A 23471-nucleotide genomic window follows, 5' to 3' on the forward strand; every position below is an offset into this window, starting at 1 on the left:
CACTGTCAGCATTTTGACTCCAGTATGAATAACAGAATAGAGTAGTGTGGGCCCTAGATTGCCTCACCTGCTACCGGCTTTTGACTCAAAGAAAGGTGTTAAAAGCAACAACTTTGACCACAGTAACTTGATGATGTGAGCATAAAAGACTAAACTTGCAGTAGAGGGCTCATTCAGGGCTACCATTGGCCCACGTCTATGCTAACAAGTCATGCGTAGAGAGATTCTGAATGGGCCCTGGTCCATATCCATCCGTCAAGCATGATAACATGGAGCCACGGACTGCTGCAGGGCATCGCTCTGTTGAGTTTTGGGAATTACAATGATTGGACTAAAAGAGCAACTACAGAATTGGTTTAATTTTCTGTACTTCACTGACTCCACTGATTGTCTATCCTCAAAAAACCTAATGGATCGATGCTTCACTACCTCATCAGGGACAACAGGTTTACTACTCATCTCTTCTTTTAATTAACTGAAGGATTACACGGTCTGTAAAAAAAAAATTAGCTCAATGACCACCTTTAAATGCTGTATTTACAAAAAAAGGTGTGAAGCATGAATGAAAAACCTGGTATTTCTTCTTTATTCTGGGATAAATATTCAGGGTTTTAGTTATTTTCTTTCTGTTTTGTCCAAAGACACAAACATTCGCTAAATAAAGTGACCTTACAACAGAGAACCGCGATGTTACAGACGACTTCAGGGCAGCTCCGACATAAATCATTTTGGATTCTGCTTCAGAGATTCTGCCAGCGGTGCAAGCATCTGCCACAATTTGACATGATATAGACATATCCCGGGTGTTGTGGGAAAACTTTGAATGTCAAAAGACCTCTCTTAACCTGAGCCGAGACAGACGTTTCTTTGAAGGTTTATACTTTTTGTTCTCGTGTCCTTGTTGTCAAGAATATACAAAATAATGCAATTTAAAAAACAAAACAAATCTATTCAAATTCCACCATCCTCGAACATGTTTTAAACAAAGCTTGCGTAACTCTTGAACATAATTTATGACAGCTTATTATGGTTTTCAAAACCAATTTAGATTCTGCATTTGAAGATGTGAAGATTTTATGATCCGTGGCAGCTGTGACCTCTGTGCTCTGTGTTCAATAAAATGTTTTCTGTCACTGCTTAAGCTCAATTAAATGCTTTGGTCAAGGAAATTATTCATTTCTTTCACCATGGTAACCAAGCTGCACATACAGTATTACCCGAGAGACCTTCCATTCTGTGGTCTGTCCTGTACAAAGAAGATCGGCACGAGAACATAGCACCATATGGTACATGTGGGCCTACACAATTGTCATCTTCCCGTTTTCGATGATAATGGGGACAGATTTACCAATTTTTTTTTTGTAATTTCTTAAACAATGGAGATTATTTAAGACAAAGGCAGGCTCCTCATTTCTAGTCTGCAGCCATCCATTTTTTTTGTCACAAGTCCCTGTTTGATTTTTATTTACAATTTAAGTCAACGTTGGCTGCCTGAGTTGTTTGAAAATGCAGCTACGCACATACATGATACAGTGCTGAAAGACTGAGGCTAAAGCTGCATGTCCAAGGCAAAACAAGTCAGCATCGTCATCAGCTGATGGTCCATTGGCAAGACGTTTTGTCATTGCTCATATTGTCAGTGATTAGCAATACATGATCAAAAGGGTTTGATGGGTGTGGGCAAAGGCAATGTTTCGGTAATATGAAGCAAGTTTGCCTGCGATTGCTGGTTTGCATGCTAACATTTGCAGCTGACATTGGAGCACACTACAGGCTTTGCTTGGGCATGTGAAGAAAACCAAAGCTTGGTCTTGCATACCTAGTTACGATTGCGAAGCGATGATTGGACAATCACTGGCAGGAAAATGGTCAATTTGATTCGTTTTTTCTCTTTTACTGTTGAAGATGTTTCTCCATAAATCAAAAGAGATTTTGTCAAAATACTGACTGGGAGGTCTCATGGCAGAATGGCATTGTACGTAGCAGAGAAGTGGTCTTGCGGTCCCGATTCTCACACAGTGATGGTTGCTCCAGTTTGACACAGATGACCTTCTTTATGCTTTCAAGCTATCTGTCTTTTCTGTTCTCTGCCTTTTGTCCTTTAGATGTAGGTAGATTGCTTTGTTACGTCAACATCCACCGTGTTCAACAGCTTATCCTTTTCTGTGCAGTCTTTGTTGCTGTGCATTTCTCTGCACAATACAGGAGCCTATATTATGTCCCCAAGGATGAGATCAAGGCTAGCAAACACCAGTGGAGATCATTATTGTACTTGAAGCACAGTAGGTGGTGTTCCGGTAAAGGTCAAGAAGGGCCGATACCTTTTCTGAGCTGAGGCCATAGACTGTATGTAAGCAGTAGATGTAGTCACTGTGAAGTCACCCATTGGTTTGTGGACTACGTTCTTAAAGCCTCAATTTCAGCTTTTTGGTTGTTGCCGTCTTGGATTTTGGCCGTCACCATCTTGGTTTTCTGCAACAAGTGAACAGAAGTGACCATATTTGGACTGCGGTGGAGTGGCGCCGTGGAAGAGACGCAGTCACTCACAAACTATCCACGCCCTAAAGCATACCCTTCTTTATCGTCCATTGTAGGCTACTCTAAATGGGACCATAGTTTACAAAATGGACATCATGTAGTATTGAAGAAGACTTGAACCTGAGACCATAAACTCAAGTTTACAATTTTTACCGAGGTTAAAAACTAGTGAGAAGTACGGTCATTGAGTCGCCTCCTGATGGCCACTAGAGAGAATGCAAACTTAAGGCACTTCTGCGTTGGCTTCACTTTTCAGACCAGGAGGTCGCCGCCTGGCTGAGGCTTGTTCCTCTACTCAGGGTTTTATACCGATGAGAGTTGAGTGTCTTCATACATTTGGACAACATTTTCAGGCAAATACTAAGCAATGGAAATGACTGAATAATGCAATTTCCATGTTAACATAAGCTGCCACTTTGAGCAACTTTCTTTTCAGGCAGGATCACGATCCACAATCTTTTAACTAAAAACTGAAAAACACGGAATCCTTCAGCATGTTAACATGTCGACCAAACCAGTTTGTAACCGTTACCGACAACGTTATCTTCACGTAATCTGCCTCTCTTCCTCTCCATGTGTAATTAGTTACTTTATTATATATTTTTTAAAGTGGAACTAGTAACCCATTACATTTCAAAAGTAACCTTCCTTACACTGAATGAGGGCATTTGTATTTATTTGTCATGATGGCTTTCGTGTCCTTGAGGCAGTTTTAATGTTGGCAATCAGTGATGATTGTTTGAAAGGCAAGTGCAGATGACGTGTATGTCTAGACGGAAAAACAAACCAGACTATTGCGTAGACATGTCTGTCAACCGATTCGGGGGTCACACAGTCACGATAGATCATTTATACGGTTTATTTTTCAGCCTTCTTGTAGTGGATGGCAATCTCTAATCTAATGCAATAAAATATCCTTACAGCCTCTGTAAAGCTTCTAATGTTCAGTTGATTTGTATTTGTTGTGATATACGATGCCTTGGTTGCATCGTTGTTGCTCTGGATGTCATTATGTGCTCATAAAGATCTTGGAAGTGTCAAGATGTGGTTCGACTGACTCATCTGATGCTCAAGATTCCGCAGCACACAGGATTTGTTGCAAAAGTACAATTTCAGCTCCGTTCGACTGAAACTACAGATGTCGGCAGCTATGAAAGACAGAAGAAGATCAACAGAGGAGGTATAATGTGTCACATCATCCTGTGCAGAGAGACCTGTACCCATCAATATAATCAGGCATATAGTTTCCAGCCAGTCACACCGACATGAGATGACTTTCGGAGGTCACTGAAGTGATGTGGCTAATCATATTCATGCTGATACAGACTGACCATCACTCTCTGATGCAGGGAAAAGAGTCTACAGCCGCCGCCTTTTCCGACCGGTGCCGACAGAATTACAGGCGAGGTAAGCCTGCAAGAGTGTAAATTGAATAGAAGTGTGTTTTGATTGAATATGCCCATCCCAATTACGTCGTACCTCTCAGGCAGTCGAGTTCTCATTATATCACCTTCCCATCAGAGCGTGTTTTTTCATCAAGGGAAGCAAGTCGAGTGCTGCAGTAAACCCTTGAATTTCATTAGGGGGCTTACCAATTTTCAAGCCTGTTGTGTAATTTGGAAATGTAGTAGTCAGGTGTAGGGAGGTTTAGTTTACCAGGCTCATTGATCCTTTTCAGTTTGTTCCCAGCTGCGAACCCAGTCATGCAGAATCGGCTTGTCGCTCGTGCTCCTATACGTAAAATGGGAGGAAAGTACAGTGAAATCTTTAAAGTCTGCTTCTGAAATCCTGTTTTCTTAGAAATGTGTGTCAACAATAAAGTGAAAAAGTAGTGAACTCTTGCAAGACTGAAATGAAGGTCCCATGAAAGTGTCTCTGCTCTTCAACAGGTACGTACATTTGGCAAACCAACCATCTCCTTTTTCGAAGTCTTTTCTCTTTTGAAACTATAACAACACTGTAAAAACACTGTAAAACATCTCAAATCGAACCTTTGTGTTGCTTGTTGAGTGCAAAATGGGCTCATTGTTGCCCCTTGTGGCCGTTGGGGCAGAAACACTACAAGTACCATAACTGCAGTTCTCACCAGACATCAAGTACCAGTGGGTGTTTTCTGCCCTCCTGCCCAATGAGGGCACGAGGGCCCAATATAGCTCGGTGCCCCGCAATGAGGCACTAGGCAAATGACTTGGATGAGCGGAACAAAAGGTGAAATGTCAGAAATGTTTTGAAACTGTATTTCTTTTGTTTTACAAGTGAAAAGACTTGAAGGAAGAGAACAAATTATTTGTTTTGGTACATGTACTTCTAATTAACCGGCCCACCTCCATTTGAAAGCAAAGCTGCTTCCCTGAGCCTTTCTTTAAGAGTTGATTATGTAAAGCAACTTGAGTTGCCTCAGTGTATGAAACGCGCTTTATAAATAAACTTGCCTTTCCCTTTGAGCCATCCAGGAATGTCTCCCACGCAGTGGATGAGACAGTCCCAAACAGGGCCAACTGAAAAGTAGCTTCTTTATTACACTTTGCTTGGTGTCTGCAGGGTTACGGTTTTTATTAGATTTAAATCCCCCTGGTGTGCATGAAATGATATACAATTACAACTGATATAAAGTAATTCAGATTTTAATTCCACTTTAAAGGATGTCCATAGTAATAATTATAAAGGGAACTCAAAAAGGGACAGTGGGTGAAGCTATGTGTCCTAAATACCCAGATGCCACTTGTTTTCTCAAGGCATTTTTCTGTATTTGAAAGAAGTTGTGATCAACAGCAAACCTCTTTCTCAAAACTCAGGTGGACTGAGGTCAGTCAGATATCTGAGGCTTGTGTTTCCTCATATTAAAGGGAAACAGACTCACAGGAACGGGACTCTAACGCCTCAGATTGTGATTCCTTCCAGCACATAATGAAGAGAACAAAACGCATCATTCAGACCTCTCTGCCCTCCACTCAGCACATTTATTTCACAAATGCTACATCCGTGAAGTCTCTTGCATTATCGACGACTTCTCTCGCTCTTGGCACCGCCTCTATGATTCACAGCCATCTGGTTGGAAGATAAGCAGCCCGGATGAGCAACTGTTTCTTTTGCCAGGCTGTCAAAGTCCTAAAACCCCAACAATCTCTAGTTCATGATGAAGTGGTAGCAGGCAGACACGAGACGCTTTGTTCCGGTATCAAAAAGGTGTTTTATTTATAAAAGTGCCCTGCTACGTGTGTAACCAAACATATATATACAAACATCATAAAGTAAACTAATCGCATGCACACAGCTACACACTGATCTTCCTCTCCCCCGATCAGTCAAAGTCATCTCCTTATATAGAGCCCTCTATCAGCAGGCTTTAGTTCCTACCATGAGTGCAGGTGACACCAATTACTGACTCCACTAGTTAACAGACAAAAGCTCTACCTTACAGCACGGCCAGCACCCCTTTAGGTAGCCAACAATTTGATATGGTTTACAATTTTCTGTACACTCTCAACAATGTAAAACAGATCACAACTAACCTACAAATCTACCTGTACATACTCTACTCCCCTCATACTTGGTCTGACCCACTGACATCACGGATGACATCATCCAGTGTATAAATCGATGAAATGGTTGGGCGCCTCCCCCTTTAGCCTCCGGAACACATGGTGGGTTTGGTAAACACACAATTTACAAGCATGGTCAGATTCATAGATGAATGTAATATGGGGACAAATGGTGTGTTCTCACCCACTTTGTCACAGGCCGAAATGTAATTTCTCGGAGACTTTTAGAATATTATTCAGTTCACATTTCAATTAATCACAAAAAAGGTCCACTGCATTGCTGATATATTTGTGGTTCAACCTTTTGTTCATATGTGGCAACTGACATGAATGATCCTTAAAACTATGAAAACATCAGGCTGAAAACGAAACCTAAGATTATTTTCTAAATTGTTGAAGTTAATTGCAAAACAAATATAATTACAAATTCCAAAGCTGCTATGTTTTGCTCCACTGTTGCTAATGGAAAAGGCCACTGAGGAACCAGCAGCCGAGTGCACTGGATTCACACGCAAAGCAGATGACAATGATCCTCTAATTGTATTTCACATTACAAGTACACAAATGCGTGAAATGACAACAACAGTGATTAAATTATGCATGGCGGGTTGAGGCGAAAGAGGGTTTTACAGTCTGGGCGATAGAACTAATGGAATGGAACCAGAAAATGGAGTTCTGGTTCTACTTACTGGCCAAATCGGTCCGGCAGACTTTCACATTTGTACATGTTGTGCGACTACAGCTGACATGCTGCGTGGGGAGCGCATGAATAAAACACAAGCACACACATTCACGTGTAGACTTTTCCGCGAGTGAAGGGCATATCCATTGGTATTAGACGGTCGGTGGAAACAAGTCGCCTCGTCCTTTCTCAATGACGCATTTCTCAACAGCCTTGGTTTTTAAAAAAAAACGTGTTTACCCTTGAACACTTGGCTGGAAATCACATTTCATCCGTTCCTCCCGTCCTCGTAAATTGTCTAATGAAGCTCAAAGACCAGAAATTCAACAATAATAGACAAAATACATAAAGCAAAAAATATGTAAAGCCCTCTACTGGATGAACTCAGGTGTCAGATGATGTTTAAAGAGCGACTATCTCCGCATAGAGAGGGGGTCGGAGGGGATGAATGGGTCAACAAAACATTCAACTTGAACATGGGAGAACGCCGTTTGTATCCAACATAAAGTCAATGTTTGTTTCTTTCATCCGCAATCCTTCCCCTTACCTCCACCATGCGCCTATTATTGCAACCATGAAGAATCTCAAAAAAGTACTTTTAATTTTGACCTGAATTCTTAACCAAATTGTAACCGTAACATTGTTATATTATAATAAACAGAAGCACTCCAAATAAAAGGAGCCTCCCACTGAACTCCCGAGGAGTTATGTCTGTATTGGATAATTCTGCACATCCTAACTTTAGTCCAACACCTTGGAGAAGAATGTAGAGACTCCGTTTGTTGTCAATGAAAGTACTACAGGGTTTTGCTATGTGATTGTATTTATCTTAATATATTGTATAATTTTTAATTATTGTTACACTGACAAAGTATCCAGTCAGAAATAATATAAGATAAAAGATATAACAAATCACTTTTTCTCACTATTTGAAACGCCTGAAGAGAAAGTCACCTCATAAACTGAACATGAATTACAAGAAGAAAAGAGCAATAGTGTGAAATGGTCGAAACATTTCTTTGTTTCATGTTTATTGTAACATCCAGGGCCGTTCCACCAAATCAACGTCCTTATATTATTTGGGCTTAAACAACCCACTGATTTTAATTGTGGTTTAGTTGGTGCTCAAATGAATGTTCTTCTAAATTTAGACCGCTTGCTGCAGAAGCACTGCTGCTTTTTGCGTGTTTCTATCTCATTGACAATGGACACGGAATATCCATCTGTTTCACAAAAGCAATGCAAGCAAAATTCAATTGCTGCTTGTTTGAAGATAAAAGGATGATGGCCGGTGGGGTAGACGGGCAGATGGATGACCTCGATCCTGAGGGTAAGAATTATTGATGCACATACAAAGAGACAAATAGCAAACAGCATTGTGTTTGCTCTTAAAGCTTTAGTTCACTTTTTTTCATTCTTGTCCCCAGCTGGCGGTATAGTTCTGTCATTTTCTGTTCATCATTGATGAGATTTGTTTAGCCTCTGTTAACACAGTCACAGTTATATATTAATTTACAAAAGGATTAACCTTCAAATACGTTATGAAATACAAAATAAAACAAAGTGATATTCATTTTATTTTATTCACAAAGGAACACATGCTCATGCTGAATGTACAGGCGTATTTCAGGCCGTAAGTTCGTAATAACATTTGCAAAAGAATGAAATTAAAGTGAGCCATTGCTCTAAAGGTTCATTACATTCATTGATGAAATCGGCTAAATCTCCTTTATTATTCCGATTATTGAGGCTCATTATTGACACTAGGATTATGGCCAAATTGTCCTCTTCGTTCGACATATTGTGAAATATGATATTTTTGGTGAAGATTCATACCCTGCCCCATTAAAAATAAATGAATATAGTGATGAAGGGAGTTGCTGCCTTCATTGCTTTGTTTGTCCGTGTGGAAACTTCAATATCGTCAATTCGCTTCCAGTATAGAAAACAAAGCCGGTGGTGCAGCCAAACAGCTTTTTGTTTTAACTATTCGTGACAAACTGCAAGTGAGCTGTCGTTGCTTTGCAGTCCGTCTGCTGCATCTTTTACCCGGTGAGGACAACAGCCTAATCTCAAATTGCTTATTGACTCATGCGCCATTAATTGAAACTATTTGAGGTGAGGCTCACCGATCTGCAAAGGTTGAAGTCTCAGTTAACTCAGGAGAACCAAACGGTACCTTTGTCCCACCAGAGGACGGGACATTAGTGCGGATGTTAGTCTCTTATGGCCAAAGCCAAGCGAGTGTGGGGCTGTCTGGTGTTTATTTCTTTAGAGCGTGTTCAAAGTTGCAGTTTCATGATAGCTAATTAATGGAGTGAGTGAACCACCTTGGTTTCCCATTAATTCCAATAAGACAAAGCAGTCAAGTGAGAAAAGAAACACAGCTGGTTTCATAAACACGCTGAGGAAGGAGTTTCAGCCTCCTGCCCTCAGGGATGTCGGTGTTCACCAAACACAGCAGGCGGTTACATGTACAGTAATGCATTTACAGTGGAATCGTATGTAAAAATACATTCTAACCCGGTATACACCTTACTTAATTATATTAGATAATAAATCATGAACAGTATACTTGATTATACATGTAACAATGTTGTAAACTGGCTATTTTCATGGAAGTCTCTCAGGGCTTTTTCTGACGGTATACCAAATGACCATCCATACACTATTTGTGTTATTGCTGTATGTATGTATGAGCACAACTTCCCCCTTAATTAAAGTACCAGCATGGACCAAAATATTCCATATGTTATTTCTCAATATTTAGAAATCAGTAAAAGTTTGTTCATCAAATCAACGACATTACTTTTGGATACAAATAAAAGGAAACGTGTTAAATTTGGAGATTGCAGGTTTGGTCGATGTCAAGGCTATTACTGAAGTAACTGATACCAATTGGCACCGGGTGCGTACACACTTTTTGAGATATGATTTTGCGATGCACTGCCAGACTCATCGTCCTGCAGCTGAGATGAACAGGAAGCCAACACCTCTGTTTGCTCCACCGCAGGCGGCTGCTGGTGTTTTGGGAGCATGTGGGCTGACAGGTAATGTTTCATCGTCTTTAATAGAGAAATGTTTGATCCTCCGTGAGCTGTTGTCCCCATCTTATTCTGCATTCTAAACGATGTTAACACAGGTACGTCGAACAGAGTCTGAATGAGCAAAGCTGTAGAGCTGATGATCTGAACCGCAGTGAACCTTCCAATACGTCGATCGGCTCAGACTCTTAAGAGGATCGGGGGGCACATTTCTGTCAAAAAGCAGTTTCTTAGATGTGCTGCTGACTCAGCAGGATCCAAGTCAGGAGTGCAACCTTTGTTCCCGTGTCTGTGACCCGTTTCTCGCTGGGCACTGTTGAAGAAAACAAATATTGTGAAAATCTTTTTTTAAAAGGGCACTTTTGGGTTCAGTGGACGTTGCAGCCTTTGGTGTGTAAAAATATAGCATGAATGCTTTCCTTATGTGCATTATGTAATACAAGGTCTATTAAAAAATACAGAGTTACAGTATAAAATAAAACGCAATAGGCTGTATAACAACATGCTTATTTATTTTTGTTTGTGCTCCCACATCGGATGGAAAAAGGACTCAAAAAGTTTTCAGTTGAGGAACGAAACCGCCACCAGTTCAGCGGCCCACACTGACCTCTGAATGATGTCACGTTGTTTTAGTCTTGATTCTGTCCGCTGGAGATTTAATTTGCGCTCAGTGGGCAACATGTTGCACGACCTCATGGACAACCTCTTGTGGTCTTGTTTACATATTTTGACCATTTTGATGTGTGATAAAAGAAAAAGTGAGACTTGAATCATCTGCAAAAATATATATATATATTTTTTTAGTTTTACATTTGCAAAGCTCCTTTACAACCCTAGTTCATGTGCTTCAGTCAGGAGGCTGGGACAAAAATGCAAAGCACAGCCACAAATGTGTACTTTCCAGTCTACGTGATACAACATGGGTTCTGGAGCTGTGTTCAAATCCACCCACGATTGTTTCCTTTTCTTCAGAAAAAGAAAAAGGTACAGGACACAGTGCAGGGTGATGCGAGGAGTGAAATCTTTGTGCTCAGCTAGGAGCTAAAAGAAAAACTCATTTTTTCTCTAATTTATGTTCATATCGTTCCACAACGCCCTTTCAGTCACAGCCACTCAATCACAGCCACGGCGCTTGACTGAGTGGCTGAGGTCCTTCGGAAGGGCAACAATATTTTTGTTTTACTTTCAAATTGACTGCGACAGGCTTGGAATTGATGAGTAGAACTGTCTGTCTGTCTGCATTTATAAACAAGATCCTCAGTTTGAGTTTGTAGTTGCGTCCTTCAGTATCATCATTAGTCCTTCAGATCTGTATCCACTTTCATAATGAGACCTCATACGAATACGACACTGGGTATTTAACCATTCCCACTGTGTGCCACACTGGAACAGGCAGTCTTAAATATGCATCAAATGACTCTGCTGATACAATATAAATCATTTCCACCCATCCAGCCAAGAATGCAAGAAGACTCTGTGCCAAGATAATGATAATAGGGATGTGACGAGAAGTGATGCGTTGGTATAGCTTTGGTAGGGCAACTGTGGCTAAGTGGAGAGCAGGGCCGTCCTTCAATCAGAGGATTGGCGGTTCGATCCTCTGAGTCGCGTGTCGATGTGTCCTTGAGCAAGACACTTAACCCCAAAATTGCTCCCGTAGCTGTGCCTATACGGTGTGATAGGATCTGAATTGTAAATCGCTTTGGATAAAAGCTTCTGCGAATTGACTGTAATGGTAACAAGTCGAGGGTTTGTTGTTTTTTATCGTCGTGGAATTATATCGCGAAATTTCCGGTATCGTGACATTCAAAATGAGGATCATATCAGCAGTGCGCCCGCATTCACACGACTAGATCATAAACAAATATTGAGCGACTCACCCAGGACTGTTGTCTGTTCTCTATATTGCATTTTCTCACATTAAAGATGGTGGTGTATGAAAGCCTTAAGCTATCTATAATATATTTTAGCGCTGGTACTCATTATTTGCACGCTGCTTGCCAACACAACACAGATGCCTCTAACAGATGAAATGTGTTTTTGGAAAACAGAATGCGAAGAAATCAAGCCCATGATCCTCTCGTGCGACTAGTGGCCCTGCAAACAACAGCTTATTGATTGTTTTATTAGGAGGATGAAAAGCAGTGAAGTGTACATTGATGGTCTGCCTTCGTCATCGTTATGACAAGATGCTCAATCAATAACCAATCTAGCCTATAAGGTGTGAATATTGCCTGTTTTCATCATATGTAAGGGACTTACAGAATGTAAGAATGCTGAATGAGTTGTTAAGAAACACGGCATCAGTCGATCATGAAAGAGAGACAGAACGGCGGCACACACTCACTTTTCCGTGTTCCAAGTGAAAACTTTCCTTTTAGCGGTGTTCATCGGTGTTCATCGGTGTTCAACGGTGTTCATCGGTGCGTGATGAAACCCGCCTTCACCACGCGGAACAAGAAGTTCAGTGGACTGAACATACAGCTTGTAATGCCAGTGCACAAGTGCAGCATATGAAATATGAATCAAGAAAGGACACATCTACATGTGTTTTGTATTAAAAAACAAAACGAAACCTCTACTTTGGTAGATTTGAGTCCTCATAAATACCTCGCGAGCCCACTGCACGGGCATTTCCTCTATCTCGCCAATTGTGTCTTAATAAATGAAAGTAATCTTGTTGAAGCAGAAGAAAGCTTCAGACATTCCAGCACAGCACTGAATATTTAATTTAGGTCTCCAGTGTTCGCATGCAGCAACTAATGATGAACCAAGCCCCCCCCCCCCCCCCCCCCTCCCAAAACAAATACTTCCAATTTGGTTTCTCTGGGCATCCGGGGGGATAACAGGAGAGCATCACTACAGCCCAGTAGTCTTCAGCACCACCAGCCTTTGCTGCTTTCTTATCAATGCAATGCATGTGGACCACATGTTTAGATGTTGGTGCGTCACTTGATGTTTTTATCATAAAGAACCCTTTTTACATTCATTCAGACACAGGAGAATGATTACATAAACTCATAAAACCATCACTAAAAAGCTTGCAGCTTTAAAAAAAAAAGAAGCTGTGGATAGACAGTTGGACAGATGGTTAGATGTCTAGAGCGAGAGATTGAGATTGAGGCAGGGAACTACTGTTTCTGTGTAAATGACAGCTCGAGAGTAACTTCAAAGTCTCATCAGCACAAAACTATCGGTCATATAATTAATTTTGGGTGAATTAAAGCTCAGATTTTCACATTCTACATCTTTTCTCAAGGTTGAAGATACGGACAAAAGATATAAAGGGGAACAATCTACAAATTACACTCACAATCTGTCAAATTTGCCAGCCTTGGGCCTTTTTGTCAACAAGACCATACTTTGTCCTCAGACACGTGGGTCTTGTCTTGTAAAATTGTTCAGTCCCGAAGGCTCTTGAGCATTTCACATCCTCTCGGTTGTGAGTTTCTACATTGTCGTTTGTCCTTCTTTTATTGGATCGATCTCCTTGCGACCCTCAGGACTGTAATAATAATAATAATCAGGGCCTCGTGGTCGGGAACAATCCTCTTTCAAACTCCACTTTGCAGTCCTTCCATACTGTTACGCTCTCTCCAGCATCCACACAATAAGGGACCTCGTGCCACACTGGCAGGTCTTGACCCTTCGCCTACATGCTGTGGTTGGGATCTGAGCAGCGGGGGGGCAGTTTAGATTACGATCATCGGAGATGATGTTGGCGCAAACCCTTTTTGTGGCGGACTTAGCATATAAATGGAAAAAAGATTTAATCGGCAACAAGTAAAGAGTTCATTGTAGCTGCCTGACAGGCTCCGCTGCACAGCATGCACAAGAGGGAAAAAGGGCTTTTGTTGGTAAAACTGAAGATATGCTGTTCGACAATTAAAACGGAATCCCTCTGAAGTCCATCGATGCTGAAACAGACATCTGGGAAACTGTTTGCCGTGTCGACCACACAATTTGTTGCAAGTTGCCAAATTGCAATCTTCAGAAGCAAAGTTACTCTGAAAAGCACAGTGCCTTCAAGTGAAGTGTGAAATTTAAGAAGCGCAAGAACCGAGGAAGCGATTGGAGAGCAAACACTTCCAACAAGGCTCCTCTGATTTTGTTTTAATAATAGAAGATATTTAAAAGTTTTAACTCTGCATCTGAACAAGGAATAAGGATTTGCATTAAATGCTCTGTACATTACAGCTTTGTAGGGATGTAACGATCCTGATACCGACACCGAGCTGTATGACTCACTGTGTGGAAGTGACTGGGATCATTTGCTGATACGGCATCGGTATCTGTGCGTCTGTACTTTGTGCAAAGGTGCAACATTTTTAGACTCACGACTGCTGAGCTATGGCTCGGTCCAGTGAGTCACATCACTAAACCCCCCCCCCCCCCCCCCCCCCACACACACACACACACACACACATAGACGGAGATCAATGGGAAATTCATCGGTGCTTTAAAACAGCAGTAGGCAGAGGTCAGTGTGGCTCCTTTTGATGTGCAGATATTTCACCTGCTCATGCTTCAGCTCGCTGTCTGTGTGTGTGTGTGTGTGTGTGTGTGTGTGTGTGTGTGCTAACAGAGACTGGCTAGTGGCTGTCACCAGAGGCTGTGCCTGAGACACTGTTGCCATGGTAACACATTTTCCGATTGATGACCGGCATGTCAAGAAATTGAATGTTTCTGTCAGGGCAGACACACACATGTAACTTTCACCCCAGAGAGAGTGAGCGCGAGATATTTGTTTGTGTGTGTGTGTGTGTGTGTGTGTGTGTGTGTGTGTGTGTGTGTGTGTGTGTGTGTGTGTGTGTGTGTGTGTCCAAATGCTGTGTATGGGAGCTTTTTTATTTTTTAACTTCACATTTGTAAGTCTCCACTGTTTTTGTTAGCAGTAATGTTTTTTAGTAGACATTCATTTAAAGTCTCCTTGAGATTATCAGTGAAATGATGCTCACCAGTAAGCTGTATTATAGTATATATGTATATATATACAGATATATATACAGTAAATATATATATATATATATATATATATTCATAGTTAATAATATCCAACATGCATCACTTATCATCCACAGGATGTGGGCACATCCACGCTGAAATCAGATCAATGCATTTTGACAGGCTGTTGATAATTATTCACTTTCATTAAGTCTGAGAGCGTCTGAGAGCGAAGCATTTGCATTTCAGAGTGTCTTTGTGTGGCTCACCATACTGAACTGATTGCATTTTCATAACAATGGAAGGACAAAAACTGAAAATAGAAAGAAGATGACGATAAGTGATGTCTTGCAAACGTGGATTTGTGTAATAAATCTGCAGCTTGCAGATAGTTTTTTGCTCTCTGCCGTGTCCCACCAGCTTTTTAGCTTTTTCTTGCTGTCTAGATAAAGACAAAGGACTCAACAGAAGACGGAAAAACATAAAAGACAATACGAATGTCTACTGGCATAAAGGTAAACAACTTAACAGAATTCCTGTTTTTCTGTTCTAACTTACTGTGTTTTGCAAATGTGTATAGTCTTGGATCACCACGTTTATTTCCAACATAAGAATTTAAAGACATTTGAAAAGTCTGACACTGATAATAAAAAAATCGCTCTTCATTTCCTGTGATGTTTATTAAGTTGAAGACTTCAGTGAGGGAGGTGATGAAACGTGACGCCTAAAGCCACATTTCAATTCACACGTTAGGAGGCGAAAGATTTGCTTTTTAAAAAGTAATATATAAAAAGTTAGCATCTACAGGATAGAATATGAAATTGGTCATAGCAGCCAGGAGGTTATTATCATCTCAGGTGAGCTGCGTGACTGGCATGGGTATTTAAATCGCTCCGCGTATGAATATGAATATGCGAGCAGATGTGTACATTTTCGGATGCAAATTTGAGAAATCTGCCGTCTGTACTTTGGAAAACGCCACGGTTCAACCACAGCATGATTATTTCCCAGTTATTCATGCCATGAAGCTGCATTGCACATCACTGCAGTTTAATCACAGGTTATGACACTCGGTCTCCTGTGTACACACACACACACACACACACACTCACACTCACTGAGTAGACGGACAAGAACCAAACTGAACATGCCACACGTTTTGCGGCACCCTGCACTAACTTTACTTCCAGGCCGACATTAATAAAAATATTGTTTTTAAGTTAAGACGACGGTCGCATAAACCATTCAATTTTTGATAATTTAGTGACTATTCAAAAATCATGACCTTTCTCTACTATGTATTACTTTGAGTTAGATGTTCATTGCTCCAGATTAATTCATGTAGGTTTGAATACTTTGACTGAGATGTTCATTTCATCAGTTATCCAGTTTGTACATTCTGTAATAGAGTAAAAAAATGAATCATTCACATTGATTTTTTTTGGTTTTCACATGGAGTATATCGGCCGATTAATTGGCTATTGGCTTTTTCCTGCGCCAAACTATTGTTATCGTACCGGCCGTTAAAAATCCACTCTCGGTCGACCTCTGCAGCGCATTGAAGGATAACGCAGTGAGAAGGAAATTCAATAAATGGATTTGGGAAGAGGTTTTATGTTGGCTGACAACAGTGGGAGCTGAAGGTGAAGGAACAAACATTGTTGGATTTTTCAAGGGCATCAATGGAGATAGACATTGTGATCACTGTACGTTCTCAAAGTAACGTACATGTAATTAGGTTTGAGTGAAGCTTCTTCGGTGCGAAGTCCCGGGATGTTTTTGTTGTTGTAGTTTTTTGCTATCTCTATTCTACATGCTACATGGTGAAGGGGTCAAAATGAGTCATTTCGGTGAAATGACCGTTTAATCTTGGTTGCTATAGTGCAGTGTTGTTTTACACGCTACATTTTGGTTCACGTACTAATACACTGACCTAAAGCTGTGGGTTTGGAAACAGAGAACCATTCATCAGTGTCTGACCTCAGTGAGTCTGGACACAGTGATGAATGGAGCCCATGATGTTCCTCCCCTTTTAGATTTAAACGTTTATAACATTTAGCCGTGTTGTATCTCACTCTTTCTGTTTGTTTTGGTGCTGTCATAGGTCATGATTGCTTGCTTTTTCTGAAGTAATATAGTTCCAGCAAATGTGGCATCTAATTAACTGTCAGGACTTTGCCAGAGAGAAATGATGGATAATGTGGAGTGGTTGCATTAATAAACCCAGCCAAGCAGAGTAAAGCGTAGACTTGGGAATAGGAACGCCGGGGCTCTCGGGTGCTATAGCTTGCAGTGGGGGCTTTGCAGATGGCGGCGCGCGTGTTTCAAGTTTAAATCGAGTCGACCATTGTGTGAAAGGATACTCGCTCGCTGCTGGGGTGCACTGATTGGGGAAGAGTTTAACAGCGGTGTGCAGTCACTGTCATGCTGCAGAGTCATCTGTGATTTACAGTGTAATTGGTGCATAATTTGCCAGCTGGTACATGTTTGATATGATGAATTCTCTTTCCGACACAAGAAATGAGGACTGAATGAAATTTTGCTCTGTCATCAATGCATTTGCGTCTCTCTGTCGCCGTGTGTTTTGGTGAAATGAAAGATCTGAGGTATGTATTAAAGCATGAAATGGGGGGTGGGGGAGGGGGGGAACGTTCGTCGCACACCTTTGAGTTTAATATTGCGCCCTTTCCGAGATTACTGCACCGCTTGTTTCAACAGAAACTCTCTGCTTGTAAGGAGTCCACACGGGCCACTGATAACAGCTAAGTCGTAAATCAGTTTTAAATGTGGTGATCCATCTATATATGGCACTAAACAATGCCAAGAGACAACAGTGTGAGTGTGCCACTGCAAAGTTACCTGTGGAGCTGGTTGTTTCATCTCACAGCATCCTTTCACTAACCGACACACTTAGGATCAGGGGCTCCGTTTCTTTGGAGGCTAAAAAGAGAAGGAGGGTTGAATCCTGGAGCGATTCCTTGAGAGATCCAATGCCGACAAATGTAAAGGTGACATCCTACAAGCGAGAGGATCATTAAGGGATTAGCTGAGTTTTTCGGCAGGCAAATGCTGTTGCCTGAAAGTTAAATAATAAAATGTCAAATCACAGTGAATAAGTTATCATACTGTTAATGTGTAAACTAAGTATGACAAAGATGCTCATAGGAAGACGTCTCATTGCCGTACAGTATTGAGAGGCAAGATGGATCGGACAAGTCATGGTACAATGATTCAGCATTAAAAGTCATGTCATCAGTCCTCGGGGTAATGACTACTGAATTCCATTTCCATGATAGAGCTATAAATGTCTTCTCCTTTCCAGCTCTGGAGCCTCCTTCCCATAATTCATCGTCATCGCTCATCTGGGGATTTTTTTTCGCTGGTGAGTCACATGCTTCCTATATGATCGTCACCTCTGACATGTGTGTGCACTACATCACGGTCAGTTTGGATGAATGTCATGGACCTCGGTGTCCGTTGACTTCTTTCCGCCTGCACGTTTTGCGCATGTCTTTACAGGAACACAGGCCAAACATATGAATGCACACACAGAAGCTGAAACGACATATCAATTTAAACTCAAACAACAAATATTGATTTAGGATTTTGTTGGCAGAATGACATAACATGTTGAAGACATTATACATTCTCTTCAAACAACAAACAAAATACAATAAAATGTGAAATGATATAATCCAGCATATTCTCAAGAAAAATAATGACATAAACAAATAAGGGCAGGTGGCTAAAAATAGGCTGGTGGGTGGTATTACCTGTGTACTAATGAGGTCTAATGAGGTACTAACATCAGCCTACTCGTTGTACCGTTGCATTACTCATTCCCATCAACACAGCAATAGTCATATGTACCAGACTGTTGCTCTTAATTTCTCTTTTTGCCAGAAAACTGTTTTTATTAATTATTTCCCTCCATCACTGCTATGCTATCATTAATGAAACTAAAAAAACAACTCCCTGGAAATATTTCGAATTAAAAGCCCACCAGGAACGAGAGGCATAATTGTAATATGCTGGGAGATTAAAGTTTCAGTTGACAGTTGCATAACAATCAAAAAAGCCAAAAGTAGATGAGATTGAGACAAGACTGTTGTACTCATTAAATTAGTGGTGTCGAAATGTACATTGCTTTGTCAATACCACAAGTAAACATGGAAGAGGTTTTAAGTTTGCATGAACAGCAAACGGCATCAACAGCAAGTCAGGAAACAGGGAGGCTTTTAGAATATCATTACATGTACTTTAAAAGAAAAGAAATTGGAAATAAAGGCCGGTCTCTAGTCACAACATTCCTCTATTTACTGGCAGTTGTTGGCGCTATGCACAGAATCTGTATGTTCAGCACGCACACAATAATAACACAAAAGGTGTTAAGCAACCCACACCTTATGTTTCCAATAGAATATGGAAACAATAAACATAAGACCTGAGAAACCTTGGATGGGAGTGAAGAGGAACAACACCTCAACAGAGATACATGTTCACCCTTAACCCCTAATATTCAAGGAACTAGTTGCTTTTAATACCCATTATCCAGCAAGATCTTCTTCAAGGGCGGCGAAGCGGAAAGCGTGGTTGTAAACAACACACGTGATACTGACAGTATAGTCACAGAGGAAACACGTTTTATAACTACAGGTTATTAATAACGTCACATCATACAGTAAACACTTGATTGGAGACGAACCATGTGCGTGCATGTGCATGTGAGCCTGTGTGCGTGTGTACACGAGACAAACAAAACAGAGACCCACTCGTAACAACAACAAAAAAAGACCAGCAGAGTCACCACATTGGGACCATGAGAGCTCTGATTCATCAGCTTGAGCTGCTTCTGCTCGCTCCTGTGCGTTTCTAATGCCTGTGGGGATCGTTGAAAGGGAAAACAACAGTAGAAAGTTGAATAAATACTCAGCAAATCTCTTCATTTTTCAACGAGACATATCTAGCGAAGCCATATCCCCCGCAAAGCCCCTGCCACTGCTCTCGCAATTGCTCAGAATAGGAATAAATAATCTCATAATAAACAAGGCAGATCCTCCGTCACGCATTGAATGAACCAATATGAAAACAGTGACTGTGAGGAATATAATTAAAGCAGGATAAAGCCTGATCATGTACAATACGTGCATGTAGCCTGCGGTTGTGATATCATTGATCCAACGCTGAATAAAAAATGGGTGGAACTCTTTTTAACCCCTGTCATCAAGTATAAACGGAATAAAACATCTGTAGTTTTGACTTTTCTCACCTCAAATTAAACCTGAATCAAATTAATTCAATTTCCGTCCCTTTTAAAAATTGCAAATCTAATTCCATCCAAGGGAGACACAAGTGAGTTATCCCATAGAGAACATGTCTGAGTGTGTGCAGTTTACTTTTTTTGCCTTTTGTTATTCAATGAGATGATTATTGATCATCAAATGTTATCGAACAGATGTGCATCCCTTATAGCAGACTGATGTGAGAATCGCTATATGAATCCTTAACCGTCAGTACTGTACTATTTACTGTAGCGGTAGTTGCACTGAAGGTAGTTGCACTGAAGGTAGTTGCACAAAGCTGTCACGTGACGTTGAGCCGGCCACCGCTCACCCCTTCCCCCCAGATGTTGAGCAATATGTGTGTTATCACCAGAGAAGGGATAAAACCTCAGGATTTTACAGCATTAAACTTGTTTTATCTCAGCTTTGCTGCATGGAGATTATGCTTCCCAGAAGAAACCCACCATCTGTCTGCTGTTGCCAGAAAATAGAGAACATTTCCCCACCTCTTTAGAGCAAAGCATGTGTGTTGCACGACAAATGCAGAGCTAACACCAGCTATGCTTCACGGGTCAGAAGGTGCAGCATGGGCAGAAATAGCTTCTCCAGACCTTTGAGTGCAGGGGCAATTTAGACAGATATAAGCTGTGCAATGCACAATCTGCTTTTCATATCTGGTGTAAAGAAAAGTATTGACATCAGTGTCTTTAGATTCACAGATTTAGAACTTCCCTTCACACACATTGATATGACACCACATGTTGTAGTTAAGTTGTCAGAATTTGTTTCTTTGTGATTCCTTGATTTTTGTCGTTCTGTAAGAGATTACACAAGTCCTGACACAGACGAGTGTATAAAGTGTTATTTTAACCTTTCGAAGTTAGTCCACTGACTCGCGTTGTTTTGAGGACAGGGATATTTTGAGATGTGTTCCTCACAACACAAAATGACAAGCAATGTTCAATAAAATTCACACAAACAGCTCAACTTTCATTCTGCTGTGCTCGTGAAAAAAAAAAACCAACTTGCAACTTTACAAAAAAGATGGCACGGCGGATGCCAACGAGGTAGCGCCGATTAAATATTCATCCTGTTCCCTCAGATCCCCTGTCTGGTATTATTCCACAAGAAACAATGTCTGTGAGCCCGAAAAAAAAAGAAAAAGATATGTCCTTCACAACACTGAGCACAGCGCTGTGACATTTTTGATTTCCCTACTTATTTTCAGGCATTGGGTGCCACAGCCACTTCATTCATTGAAGGTTTCCCATTCATCACACACCAGAGATACAACCGTAAACAGAGGCCACGTTTGCAAAGCTGATTCCATTATTTGAGCTGCTGAATGATCTATCTGGTGCACTTTGATGGAAAAGTGCAGCTCGTCCAGCATTCAGTCCTTTCAGGGTGTAGGAGCTTGGAACATGTTTGTTCTCCACCAATGCAAGGATGAAGAGGGGAGAGAGCAGCCAATGACTTTGATCTTCTTTCATCTCTTCAGCATACTGTTGGAATCTCATTACATATTGAATCTTACCTGTTGATAGTTTTGCATCCTGGCCAATTGGATGCACAGGAAATAATAACTATCAAGTATCCAGCCAAGCCATTGGATAAAACATATTTCATATTTGAGAATGTATAAAAAGAAATCTGGAGGAGCCAGACAGAATTAATAGTAGCATTGTTGTGTATAATTTACAGTCATAACCTATAGGCTTATGTTGACATTGAGCAGCCAACGTTAATTGCATATTGTTGTGAGGGCTGCACTAATTACCGGGCAGCAGAGCCAAAGCACTAATTACCGGGCAGCAGAGCCAAAGCTCGGTGTTGTATATTATTATTATTTTCTGCATTTATATTTTCAACAATTCTATGTAACTATGAGCTAATATTGGAGTTCATTTTATGAGCAAGTCTCTCTCAGTTTACATGTATGTTCAGCAGTCACAGACGTTTTTCACGTTAACCATTTGTTACCACGTCAACCGCCACCGTTTTCACACCGTTAACCACGTCCTTCCCGGGCCGAAGAACATGACGTGTAGGGATCACGTCGGGCTGCCGTGACTGATTCTTACGGTGTGTGTCATTCAAGGCAATGACTGCATAGCATGCTTCGTATTCTGTCTGAAGGCGTGTTATTTTAGCAACTTGTTATAACGTTTGTCTTCCTTATATTAACCACAGCTGTGCTGTAACTGAAGGTGTCCAGTCTGTTACAGCAGCCATCTGGGATCCCCAGGATACTCATGCAGAAGTTTATTCGCTCCATCTTTAAGAGCAGACGGCAGCACTTGAAGCAAAGCTCCCCCTGACAACACATCTCTGTGATAGTTTCCTCTTTATCAAATTACACCATGGTGTAAGGGGAATAAAAGAAGAAGAAAAAACTACGAGAAGGAGGATATACATGACACCAAGGCACCAATGGGGACGAAAGACTTTGCCTTCTATTGATTACATCTCTGTCGGCCGAGTGCCGAGGTGTTCTGACACATGACCTCTGCTGCAATTAGATAGAAAGACTGAGGAAGGGAAGCAGAGAGATGGTAAAGAGCGAGGTACAGTCAGAGGAGCTCAATAGTCACTCCTTGGTTCGTGGGAGTAATGCCGACATCTTTCAACAGAGTCTTTCACTTCCTGCATAATATTCTCCTGTTTTTATGGACATCATAGTTCAAGTAGTATGGCCACATGATATATACTTACTGGTTTTTTTTCTTTTAACAATTATATCTATGTTATTAATATAGAATACTTTTAATACAACAGCATTAAGTAGACAAAATGCCCTCAAGCTTCTGCTGTTTTCTTTCACGGAATATAGATGAGCTGTTGGGGAAGAGGAGGGAGCAGCGCTGTGCTCTATTAGCGCTATAAGAACTGAGAGTAAATGTGAGAAATGGCCGCAGGCAAAGCTAGTGACTGGGCCTGAGACTCTGATTGTTGGTGACTATGCTGTAAAAGATGTCAGAAAACTGTGCAGCAAGAACACCAAAATACTCTGCTTTCCGAAAGATATGGTCTCTGACATGAGAGACAAATTCCTGGACATCATGGCTGACTATCCCACAGCGAAAAACATCATCGTGCATACAAGAAGCTGTGATATTGTGAAACAACAGTCTGAAGTTCTGAAGCGAGAATTTATTGATCTGTTAAACACGGTCATTCAGTGCTGCATTCGACACGGTCGACCATGCCATACTCCTAGAAAGACTAAAAATCTGGGTGGGACTCTCTGGCACAGCACTGAACTGGTTTGAATCCTACTTGAAGGACCGAGAATACTTTGTGTCTGTAGCTGATTACACATCAGAGCTGACTAAAATGACATGTGGTGTTCCCCAAGGTTCAATACTGGGGCCTCCTCTGTTCAACATCTACATGCTTCCACTAGCTCAGATTATGGAAAACAACAAAGTGTGTTATA

Source organism: Melanostigma gelatinosum (assembly GCF_949748355.1).
Source record: "Melanostigma gelatinosum genome assembly, chromosome: 7".
NCBI lineage: Eukaryota > Metazoa > Chordata > Actinopteri > Perciformes > Zoarcidae > Melanostigma > Melanostigma gelatinosum.